The sequence below is a fragment of the Canis aureus genome, chromosome 19 (genome assembly GCF_053574225.1).
Source record: "Canis aureus isolate CA01 chromosome 19, VMU_Caureus_v.1.0, whole genome shotgun sequence".
Lineage (NCBI taxonomy): Eukaryota > Metazoa > Chordata > Mammalia > Carnivora > Canidae > Canis > Canis aureus.
The window spans coordinates 22,700,039-22,713,205 of record NC_135629.1 but is presented as its reverse complement, the minus strand read 5'-3'; positions in this window follow the sequence as shown (position 1 = coordinate 22,713,205).

Below are 13,167 nucleotides of genomic sequence, written 5' to 3'. Positions count from 1 at the left end.
ATATAGCAGTTAATATAGCAGCATATGTCTTCACTGTGTGTGTGTGTGTGAATGTGTATGGTGGGCACACTATGTCTCCCCCCCTCCCTTTTTGCTAATAAAAGTTTATACTGAAAACTTTGGAGACCAGTAGTCTAAGTAATAGACTAAGGTCGAGTCTCTCTCTATTCTCCTCCACCTGAAGAAAAATCAATTTTCTTATGCTTCCTTTTGGTACCCAGGGTGTGGTTGCTGGAACATTTACAGCCACAGCAGCTGCAGTAGTGGCCTGAGTAGACTTTTCCTCTGAGTTTCTATAGTGGTAACAGGATTAACAGACTCTATTCTGGAAGTACTTGGGTGGCATAACACCTCCCAGCAGAACTATTCCTGACAAGGATGTGCAGATGGAAATGCATATTTATGTCACTTAAAGCCTACCAGAGACACAAGGATTTGAGCTATAACAATAAATAGAAAAAAAAAATCTCCAGCGTTTTTGGTAACCCATACTCAAGAGCATTGACTGTGCTTGGCGAAAGACCTACAGTTTGCTCTTTGTCCAAGCATAAAATATTCAACATTCAAGCATGCTAAGGTAGACTATTCTGAATATATTTTAGAGTGTTAAAACAAGCTAACACAAAGTTAGGTTGAAATTTCAGGTCTTAAAAATAACAGGACCATTCTATGAAGTGTTTGGGCCATTTGAAGGGGAAAAAAGTCTCCTTTAGAAAAACTGTCCAATTATTCTATTTATTAATAATGATAGGTTTAAAAATAATTTCCAGAGGCCAAATAGTCATTGTAATCTAGGCTGCCAGTTTAAAATATCTTTTTAGCAATCCTTGATGCACCTTCTGCTAGCTTCCTTCTAAAATACTTGTGACAATATAGAAAAAGAAAAATGCTCACATCCACAAGATACATATTATATTGACCTGGGGAGTATTTATACTACATAGCAACCCATTATAATTGAACTGAAGAATTCAATCAGTCTGGCACTTATGCTGAGAGGCAAATGAACTGCCTTTATTCCCCTGTTCCTGACTCAGAAATCAATATTTTGTCAACCCCAAAACTAGGTGGGTTTTGAAGAGGTGTGTTTTGTGACCTGACCAAAAAGCTATAATTCTTTATCACTCTAACCAATTCAGATAAAGATTGTTTCAATAAACAGAAAAAAACTTTCAAAAAGTGTTCAAGGCTCTCATTAGGTTGCAGGAAGAGCTCCGAGAAGAAAAGAGAAGATAGTCTTAAGAGACAAATTGAGATGAAAAGCCTACAGGATAGATCCAAAGGGACATGGTCAAATTAAAGATTCTGAAAAAGTCAAAATTGTACTTAAAGAATTAAAATCTGCCTTAGGAGCAGCAAAACACAGAATTGACACTGCAGAAAATATCAGTAGTAATGTGGAGAGCAAATATGAAAAAATTTCCCTTGGTTCAAAAGTAAAAAAACACAGGATTCAAACTACAATAACAAAATGTTGCTAGATGCATGGGTTGGAGCACAGAGTTTTCACCTAGGAAATAAATTTTCCAAAGAAGAAACCAAAGCAATTTAAACATAAGTTTTGTTCAAAGATAATCCTGAAGTATATGTTCTGAGTAGAAATCATTTTTGATATGTACCTCATTGCCAAAAATTTAGGAAAAAGAGACCTACCATCCTAGAAAGTATTTCAAATTACAAAAATAAAGACCTTTTTCAAACATGCAGACAGGCAAAACTGTAGAAAGAACTGTCCTGAGATTGTCCCCTGCTCCTTCTTGCACAAAACTAAGTGCCAGAAAACAGCAGAACAACATTTTCTCAATTTTGAGGAAATGGAGTTACACCTTGATCATTTTATCTTCAATCCACTCGACTTTTTTTGTGTGGAAGTCCAGTAAGGCATTCTCATCATTGTCAAAAGAAAATGTCCAACCACCAAGAAAAGCAATGAAAACTTTCTTGAAAAAACTGTTTAAAGTCATATTTTCACTTTGTGAAAGAGCAAAAACAAAGTCAGGAACTCCAGTTTTGAGAAGCTGAGGTAAGGAAAGGTGACAGGTTATCTTGAGGAATTTCAATTGACAGGGTTGGGGTGAATTTCAGCACTGATAACCAACTCTGGAAACTACTAAGCCAGAAACCAGGAATTGTGTGGAAGTGTTTGGTCTCCTTCTAGGATGATAGCTGGGTGTAGAGTAAGGAAACCTTTGCATTATTAATTTTTTTTCTTGTGGCAGTAACCTGGAAATTACATGTATGAAAGATTCTCTGATAAAACCTCTGCTCACAGAAGTGTTTACTGAATTTTCCAAATAAGTATGAATTTTCCAGGTTTCTGAATCTTTCAAGTTTTCTTAAATGAGCATTCAGTGCAAAAGACTGTCATAAAAGCTCAGAAGAATATATTTCTTCATTGAAGAAATAATCCTTTTAAAAATGACAAACTAAAAATGAAGATCTTTAAAATAAGGGCTAAAACATGCTAACGTGACAATGTGGATTGGGAACGGAGACAGTCAGATGGAAACATTAGTGGCTAGAGTGGTCAGTGTGGAGACATTGGTATAATTCTATTTTTTGGAAAGTGTTAGAAGTATTTCCTTTTTTAACGAAAGAAATGATGAAGGCAAGTATTGTATATTTTTTATCAAGTGATCTTCTAAAATATTTTCATAAAAAAAGAAGAAAGGGAGAATGAAGGTATTCTGGAGAGGACACTGGAGCAGGTGAATGAGGGACACAGAACTATGTGGATGCCAGAGAGGTCACAGTGAGGGTAGAGATCAACACAGCAACAAAACAGCTGTGTGCTCTCAGTTCACTTTGCTTCTATAGCCACTGTCTGGTCTATCTAGGATTCCTTCCCCACCAACAGCACTCTCCTCACACAAGTACAATTGCACCTCCCAATTTTGTGAATGCCCTTTACAAGGTCATTCTTTCTACTTAGAGTTCACTTCTTGTCTCACCTTACTGAATTCCTGATCATCACTCAAGACTCAGAGGAACTGGTACTTTACTCAACGACTATTTGTCAACTGCTGCTGTACTAGGAAATCCTACCGAGTACTGGGAAATACAAGGATAAATGAAACCCATTTCTGCCCTCGCAGACATTTCAGCCCTCCTAACTGGTGAAAAAGAAGGTCATTTCTGTGCTTCTGTTAACATTCTGTGATAAGCGCATCTTTCCCACTTTTGAGGGAAGGGGCCCATGCCTTGGTGTCCTGAGCTTAGTACAGTGCATGGCGTAGAAGTTGAATGAATGTACGTATGTATCAGCTTACCAGATGTCAGGTAATCAAATGTTTAAATATGGTTCTTTGGCTTCTAGTCCTGTGCATTTTCTTATATCACATTACCTCCAAATCAAGTACGATAATAGCCAGCTTTGGTACTTATTTTCAGATAAGAAGTTTTCAGAGATGGAGCTCTTTGGAAACTAAATAGAAGTATAGAATTTTAGATGTGGAATGAACTGTAGATGTCAGTCAGTTTCATTTCCCACACACCAATTCATCCATTCATTCATTCACTTAGCACCTGCTGTAATAATAAAAGTAATGATAGTTAACATTTGCTTCACACTCTGAGAAGCTTTGAATGGATTCTCATTTAATCCTCACAATAACCCAATGAGGAAGTTATTATAAGTTCAGTTTTCCTAGTGAGGAAGGGGGCCGTGCCTAATTCATTGTTGTATTCCTAAGCTAATAAAGATCGGAGTAAGAATTTAAATTTAAGTATTTGGCAGCTATAGTTTTTCCTCTTAACCACTGTGGTATATGTAGGGCATACAAAGGTGAGCAAGACATAATTGTGCCTCTGGGGACTTTATGGTATATTTAAAGAAGCCAAACATGTCAACAGGTTGATTGCCCACAGGCAACTCTTCTATGCCACCTGTAACCTAATTTTTGTGTCAGGGTAATTCCACTTCATGCTAATGGCTGGTCAGAATTCCCCAGTGAGACCAAGATTCAAATGAAGGGAAAAAAAAGGACAGTGAGATTGTGTATGATGCTAAATAAGGCAGTTTGGCTGTTGTCCCACTTTCTGGGACTCTGATGCATATGATTATGTCAAGCTATCATTGTTAAGGCCATCTTCCATATTTGCAGAACCTCAGTAAATGAGATGATGGGGATTGATTCTCATCCTATCAGTTGGGTAGATTAATCACCTGATTCTCCCTTTAAGAGGCTCTATCAATTAACTTTGCATAAAAAAAGACACCTCTGAGCCTGGCCGACACCCTGTGTGTCTAGTAGACAAGTGCTCTGGTTTGGCTTTTTCCAGTGTAGTAAATAACAATATTTACCACACCCACCCTTCAAGCTGACAGGACAAAGAAGTTCTGCTGGTTTCTTTTTCTGGAAATCTAAGATCTAAGGTAGGAGTACAGTCACAGCAATAGTCTTGGAGGTTTGGGTAAAATGGGAATTCTTGGCAACTGGAGATGATGACTTTGAAATTCAAGGTCTTCAGTTTCTGAAATACTTTTATGTTGCCATAAAGGTAAAACTAGTCATTATAGTTTGTTGTTAAGAGCTCATTGGCATTTGTATTTTTGTCAAATGAGTTATATAAAACTATGCATTTTAAATAATTTTAAATAATTGATATTTATGGATTTGTTTGTGTCTGTGTGCTTGTAATTTAGTGCCTCAGATGGCTAGACTTTCAACAAAGCAGTTCTTTACTACTGCTACATCTGCTTTGGATTAATCACACTTTAATTGAATGCCAAATACATTTGCAGAAGCTCAAAAGGTTGAAAACAGTAACAGAAATTCTAAAGGAATAATACTTAAAATGGAACCATAGGGCCTCCTGGGTTACATGAACTTACTTACTACTTAGCTAATGGAATATTTAAACCTGAAATGAGCCAGCCATACTTTGTTTGAAGTTGTCCCTTGGTGATACAAACAAGTATAAATATACCAGGTGATTCCAATTCAATAATTGTGCCAGACTGAAAGAGGTTTTTTTTTCTTTAAGAGAGCTCCGTAAGTCAGAAGATACTGCTGATGTTTTAAAGAAAGTACATTTGCTATTGTCAAGGTTGCTTTGAGAGGAATACCTCTACAGGTGGTCAACTGGTTGAGCCCAGCTGGCATATGTGAACATTTCATACAGTATGTTGGCATAGCTCACCTAGACCTTGTTTTATCCTACCCAGGTAGCGATTCTTAAACTTCAGCATTCATCGGGATCATCTGGAGTGTGTGTTAAAACACTGATCGCTGTGTTATACTCTCAGAATTTCTGATACTGTAAGTCTGTGTTTAATTTCAAGCAAATTCCATTAAATAGAGAATGATGGAAAATTTGGCACGTCTTAGGGCCAAACGTCTGCCACCTGCTTCAGGTGATTCTCATTATTTGTATTAGTCTATTTGCCGCAGGATGTTAATATGTGAAAGCAAGACTTCTGGCTCAAGTTTTCATTTATTGTGCCATGAAGAACTGAAACTGACCTTGTGCCCAAGGTGACACAGCCAGGACTCAAATCCAGTTTGCTCAAACTCTTGCTATCATCTATCTCTGCACAGATTTCCTTAAAATCCACTGAGATAAATGCAAAGCACAGATAAAAACACCCGTGTCCAGTATTTGGGCCCATAGATACTTAAGGAGTTTTAATTAGAATTAGAAATGATTTTTTTTTAAAAAGAAATGATTCCCATTCCCTTTATAAGCAATCTTTTTTTTTTTTTAAATCTAGATTTCAAGGAAACCAATTGTAATGCCTCAATTCAGAAAGATCAAAGTTCTCTTTCCCTAGAAAAATGAGGAATCTATTGGCAAGTTCTTGGACTCTGGACTTGTCATAATGAGTAGTAAAGGCTGGTGCCCTGTCCCAGGGTCATCTCCAAAACTTAAGTCTAAGAAATTTTTTTCCCAGTGTGTACTAGCCAACTTTAAGAGCACACAGAACAGAACCATGCCAAGGACAAGTTTTCATGCATTCAGTTTAATTCACATACAAATGAAAGTTAGGCTGCTTTGGGGCTCTTGCAGTGTTTTTATTTGTTTTGTTTGTTTGTTTTGTTTTTCCTCACAGGTGAATTTGTTTTTATCACTCTTTTAAACCTAATCTTTGTTTCCTCTTTTATTGTGCTCTTTCTCTGATACTCTTCGTCAATCTTTAGTCAATCTTAGTCAATCAAGACTTTTGCGCCCTCACCTTTCCCCCTACCCTTGTGATTTTCTTTCTTGAGTATAAACTGATATGCTATCTGCACTGGCTATCCACAAGAATGCATTATCGATAGTCTATATATTTCCCACATGTCTTAATCATTGTTCTCTATCACAACAGACACGTAGAAAGTACCAGGTTAACAATATAAAAACCAAATCCTCGGATGTGTCTTTATCACTAATAGAAAATAGTTGAGTGTGGATAAAACTGAATTAGTAAACTATAATAAATCGCCAAAACAGAATTTCCTCAAAGTTTGTAAGTAGACCTTTTGCAGACTGATTCCAAGTCCCAGCTAAGGATTTTACATGGACCAGACACAGTGCATTCTTCCTGGGTCTCCCAAGCACATTATAATGACAGATGAATCACCCCAGTTCACGTGGAGCCATGACTCCATGCTGCAACTGATGTTAACACCTCAATGGCTGAGTCGTTTTGCTTTATCACGTTCTACTGCCTATTCTGGAAGCCCTTTGGATGAGCTCCAGATGTTCCATAAAAGGTGGCACTTTTTTTTTTTTATAAAGAAAAACGCTTAGTTTTCTTGTTGGCAGCACTTAATGAGTGTGTTCTCTGAAGATAGGAAAGCACCCTGCAGAGGATACATTTAATGCAACGCTATAATTTCTGCGATGCTCACTCTGTGTCTGACTTTACAACTGCCCCTTTGCCTTCCCAAGTGCCAGAGGCAGTAATGGGGTCAGTAAGAGAGCTTCCTTCAGCACTTGGGAGTCTACCCTCTGAGACTTCAGTGGAGTTAAACATCAGGAGAAAATTCACCCTTCTGTTTTTTTTTTTTTTTTTAATTCATTTAGAAGTTCACTCAGCAAAATGCCATTTTCTATTCTGTTCTCTATTAAAACACCACAGTTGATAACGTCCCTGTAATTTTTGCAGTTTTTCTTCTCCCCGTGAACCATCCAACAAAGAAAAGAGATGGATGAAAATGTATGTTACGTGAAAACATAATATTATATCTTCTTTTACTTTCGCAAAGGGTGTTAAAACAGATTCATTAGTTTTGACTAAATACAAGGTTTCCATGAGGATTTGTGGTTAAGTGACATGACAGTGTTGATACATGCGCTCAAGACAATGGAGGTTAAAACTGTTTGAAAAAATATTTCTCTGATAGACCTTGCATGTTGAGAAAGTTACAGAATAAATATATGGTAGATATTTTTCAAGTTCGGAAAAGGATTTTTAAGGCAGGGATGTCTTTTCATGAAACACCTTTTGTACCATGATGAGCTAGCCAACAAAAGAATTTTTTTTTTTTTTTTTTTTGGTTTCGTAAGAGAGAGTAATTTATAATACTGATATGTCAATATGTTTTTCAATAAACTTTTCCCCAGATTTTCTTGAATTCTCGTCAGTGTAAGAATTATAATTATATGTCTTCTTCCCACTTTGAAAGTGGCACGAGGTGCTCATTTGCAGTTCTGCTGTTCAATTGTCACTAGAATAGAAATGTCATGACTCAGTTAACAATGCTTTATTATTCACATTGATCTTTTTTTATAGTGTTCTTTATCTCAAAAACATTGTAAATCAGATATCTACCTCCCACTCTTTTGTTCATTTGCAAATTTTTATTATTCTAGTTTAAGAAAGCAATGGTGTGTCAAGAGTTAGTGTATACTGTTTATATTCTCCCTACTTCAAAATCTTTTCCCTGTACGAAGTGGAGATGCCAGAAGCATCCCTAATTCTAACTTCTTTATACACCCTCATAAGAAAATTTTGTAACTCCTCCGGATCAAAAGAGGTTTGATGTTTTTTAAGTCCACAAAGATGAAACAATGGCGTGAAAGTATATTTTAAGGTTAAGAACAAAAGTACTTTAGATTTATGTCTTTTAAAATATTTTCACTTGCTTCCGACTCAGTTTCTCCCTCTTTAGCTATGTATGTGACTTGTACAGTTCCTCTCTAACATTCAGGATATATAATGGGGCTGTTGTTGAGATAACATCATCGTGAGCCCCAATCTGACACATAATGTCATTGGAGAGAGCGCTGGCCTCCTTAAATTTAAAAACCATGGCATCAGATCATTGCTCTTTACCAACTACCAGATTGGTTCTTGATGTGATGTTGCTTTGATTTAAAACAATTTCAAAGTGGGGTGGAACACAGCACTTTATTTCTGAATTCTTCTCAATATGGAAGGGTCTGATAGTCATGTGGGTTAATCAACATTTATTTAAGTAAAAATCCCTCAGAAGACACCATATAATACTTCACCTAACAGGTGAATCAGAAGCAAGACAGCACCACTAATTCACTCACTCATTCAGGAAACATTTATAGGCTCTTTATAAAGTAACTGGCAATAAGCTAAGTGCTGGTAGATACACAGAGATGAATAAGACCTGACCCCTGCCTTCAGAGTTCACTATTCATTGGGGCAGCAGGCATTCAGACAACTTCAACAGCACATGATAAGCAGGTAATAGAGGTATGTATGTACACTGTTCTGAGGTGTAAAATTCAGGAATTTGTGTGTTAGATGTCATGCAGAAAAATGTCTAAGAAGAGATAAAATTTTCACTGGGTCTTTAAGAATTAGTATTTAATTGCCAGTTGGCAATTAAAAGCAGGGACATTCTATGAAATAGAAAAAGTTTGTAAAACTTGGAAGTGTGAAAACCAGTGTTTAGCAGAGCATGGTAAGATCATGGTGGGGGCAGGTGGAGGAGAGAGAGGGACAGGTGAGAGTTAAAGTGAAGATTTTTATCTTTTCTTAAGGATTTTAAAATGTAGCCATTGGGATGGTGGTTCTTGATCTAAGAGAGATGGACCCCAAGGGAATATATGGATCCTCTCTTGGAAAAAAATGCTCAGGATTCAGACATATGATACAAATGATCCACTGCTACTCTCCAAACATACAAGCTATATCCAAATTCCCTAAACTCCTATTGAAGAGCCTGAAATAAAGATGTTAAGTAGGAATAAAAAAAGATCCTATCTTTGTCTCAGAAAGGCCAATATGAAGGATGGATTATAGGGAAAGTAGACCAAAGTCCAGGATTCTAGTTACTCGACTGCCCTTCTTCGAATTAATGTGTAAACCAATTGCTACCTTCTCTTCTTTCTTGTTTTATTTTATTGTATTTATTTTCTTTTTTCTTTAAGCTCAATTTGCCAGCATATAGTATAACAGTGCTCATCACATCACATGCCCTCCTTAACAGCCATCTTCTACTTGCTGTGTCTTTCTCTGAGCCACTGTGATATTGTCTCTTCTGAGTCTTCTCATATCCCTTCTCTTGCTCAAGAGATGAGAACATTTTAAGAAAAAGATTCTGGACAAAAGGACCATATGCTACAAAGAAGGCAGCAATATTTCCAAGTGGACAACAAAACACCGCATTTAGCAATTTGGTGATATGTGTTAGAAAATTTCAATAGATGGGTAAGGATAGAAGACAGATTAATTTAGGATGAGGGCAAAGCAGAAAATAAGAACATAGAAAAAATGAACATCTATTACTCTCTCAATAGATAATCATAGCTAAATATTTCTAGATGCTTTTTATATGCCAATGTTCCATAAGGCTCTTGAAGTATAAGCTGATCTAAATCTTTACCTTAACCCTATGGGCTAGACATGATTACTGTCCACATTTTATATATGAAGAGGCTGAGGCACAGAAAGATAATATGAGTTGTTTTTTTTTTAATTTATTTTTTATTGGTGTTCAATTTACTAACATACAGAATAACCCCCAGTGCCCGTCACCCATTCACTCCCACCCCCCGCCCTCCTCCCCTTCTACCACCCCTAGTTCGTTTCCCAGAGTTAGCAGTCTTTACGTTCTGTCTCCCTTTCTGATATTTCCCACACATTTCTTCTCCCTTCTCTTATATTCCCTTTCACTATTATTTATATTCCCCAAATGAATGAGAACATATAATGTTTGTCCTTCTCCGACTGACTTAATTCACTCAGCATAATACCCTCCAGTTCCATCCACGTTGAAGCAAATGGTGGGTATTTGTCATTTCTAATAGCTGAGTAATATTCCATTGTATACATAAACCACATCTTCTTTATCCATTCATCTTTCGTTGGACACCGAGGCTCCTTCCACAGTTTGGCTATCGTGGCCATTGCTGCTATAAACATCGGGTTGCAGGTGTCCCGGCGTTTGTGAATTAAAATTACAGATAGTGAAAGGCAGCATTGGAATTTAAACCAGGAAGTCTGGTTTCAGAAAAGATGTGCTCTTAACTACTACAGTGCACTGCCTCTGATAAAGTAGATTTTATAGGTAAATAGTGACATTCATAGTACATGTACCATCATGGGTTAATATTGATAATATAGTAGTAGTATGAAAGTAATTAGTGAGCAATATAAATTATATGCAAAGGAGAAACTTTAATGTCAATTTGAATAGGTTGCCACTATTGTTAGAAGAATGTGTGCTAAATATTTCACTATTTGGAACTGGATAAGGTGCTAGCAGTAGTCTTTAGTGCTCTTAAGATTTAGAAGTTTTGATATGAAGAAAGATATTTTTCAAAGGTGACTATCTATAATAAGATCTAAAATATTACAATAATGCAAAAATACTGAAGAAACCTAGCATTGTATCATGTTGTGTTTCACTGTATATGGTATAAACCTCGACGGAATTTTTGTCTCTGATGAATTTATTTTAAAGATTTTATTTATTTATTCATGAGAGACATACAGAGAGAGGCAGAGACATAGGTGGAGGGAGAAGCAGGCTCCCTATGGGGGAGCCTGATGCAAGATCTGATCCCAGAACCCTGGAATCACAACCTGAGGCAAAGGCAGATGCTCAACCGCTGAGCCACCCAAGTGCCCCACTGATGAAAGTTTAATTTGAAAAATAAATTAAACTATCTACAGCTTAAGTATGCAGTCTTACCCCTCAAAAGGAACCCTTTGTCTTATGACTAATGTTAAGCTGCCAAAAAAATAATGTTTCACTAATAGAGATTCAGAGATGGTCTCTGTTTTTTAATGATAGCACAGAAGTTCTGGGAGAAGTATTCCTGAGATCCTTCTTCTCAGTTGTTTGTCCTTGTCTTCTAGTTAAAATACATGAATATATGTAGGAAAGGAAAATATTTCCCAAGTCAATGTACTGGACCCTGGTGAAACAGTCAAGATTTTTTACTTTTTAAAAGTATGGTGCTAAATGTTGACTGAAAATAAAAAAACAAAAAGTTTTATACTTTTATAAAGGAAAATGTATATTCCTCCCATTGATGTTTTCTCATGAGTCATTTATTCTTTGATAGACAGTATTTAGGTTTTATTTGTATTATGGTTTTCCTTATGGACTAAAATAGACAGCTGGGTTATACCCCAAAATTCCTTCATTCATTTGGTAAATGGTATGGAGTGTCTGCTATGAGGCAGACCCTGTAATAGGTGAGGAAAAACTTGGATAAAAACCCAAGTCAGTCTTCAGATAGCTTCCAAAATCCAAGTCCAGTAAAGAGACCCTGAGAATCCCATGTACCAAATGCTATGACAGAGGTTGTGGGGATATCAGTATGGGATGCTCACAGATTCCATGATAAAAGGTCTTCCTAAAGAAGGTAATCATGATATAAATCTAGAGGAAGCCTGGAAACGATGCACATTTTCTTTTGCAAGTATAAAACTTTCGGCAAATTTTTTTTTTCTGTTACCAGCTTCCTGATACATGTAGAAAAGGAACCAGTGAAGGACAGTAAGAAGGAACAGTTAGGAAAGGAAGAAAAACCAGAGACAGCCAAGTAAGGTGAGGGTGTAAAAGTATTTAATGGTCAACAGTGCTAGTGCATATATATAGGAACATTATGTATTCAGAAAGTTTCTTCTTTACATATATTGGTGTATCCAGTGCTTCAAATGTGGCCAAAGAAAATACTCTCAATTACACCATCTTTAGCTCATAAAGATTTATGTTGGTGACACATCCTGACTTGGATGCTTACTGAGTTGAACGTACTTATTCTTTCTGGACACACAGTTAAGCAATATTTTCCAGTGGCCTTTTTGCATGTAGGTGGGGTCATGCAAATGGTTCTGACAGAAGGGATGTGGGCAAAAATGATGTGCCACACTTGCAAGTTTGTCTACTAAACTATGTCACATTATTCTCTCTGTATTTTATTCTTTATTTAATGGATAGCTTTAAGCAAAGGATGCAGTAAAAAACTGAGGAGCCCCCCTGGGGATAGCAGAGCCAAAAGATAAAAATGCCTGGATCCCTGAGTCACTCCATGGTTGATAGCAACTCAGAAGTGTCTACCTGCATTTAACTTTGAGTGTCCTAGAATGAGCTTTTATTAAGTTAGACCATTGAAATGTGGGGTTTGTTTTTTACTGCTCTTAGTAAATCTGGCTAATAATATGCAGTACAACTCGGATGTGAATTAATTAATGAATATTTTCAGTATTTATTATAGAATAATAATTTTAAAAGTATTTAACACATATTGAATTCTAGGATTTTAATGGAGTATATTTATTGTATAATTTTATCCTATAAGAAATGCTATGAAGTAGGTACTATTACTGCCATCCCCACTATAATCATTGAGAAATTGGAGCTCAAGAGTTGGAGACATTTACTTAAGATCATAGAATTAACAATAGTGTGGTCAGGTTTTAAATCCATACTGTTAGACATGAGAGTTGCTTACTTAATAGTATTGTGTCCTACTGGTAGATATAATATGTGTCAAACAACTAACATCTGATATTATTTCTTATAAGTAAACATAGTTGAATAACAACCCACATAATTCCCTTTATTCTGAAAAATAATGTAGAAGGTCCATTTCACTCTGAGCATTAGAACAAAAATCCTTTTCACCAGTATGTCCTTTCATAAAATTATGTATTTGGTTATAGACTTATGTCAAACTCTTATTTTTGACCACTAGGATTTTAGTTGGTTCTCAAAACCTCTACCAACTCATTTTATAATTAAGCAA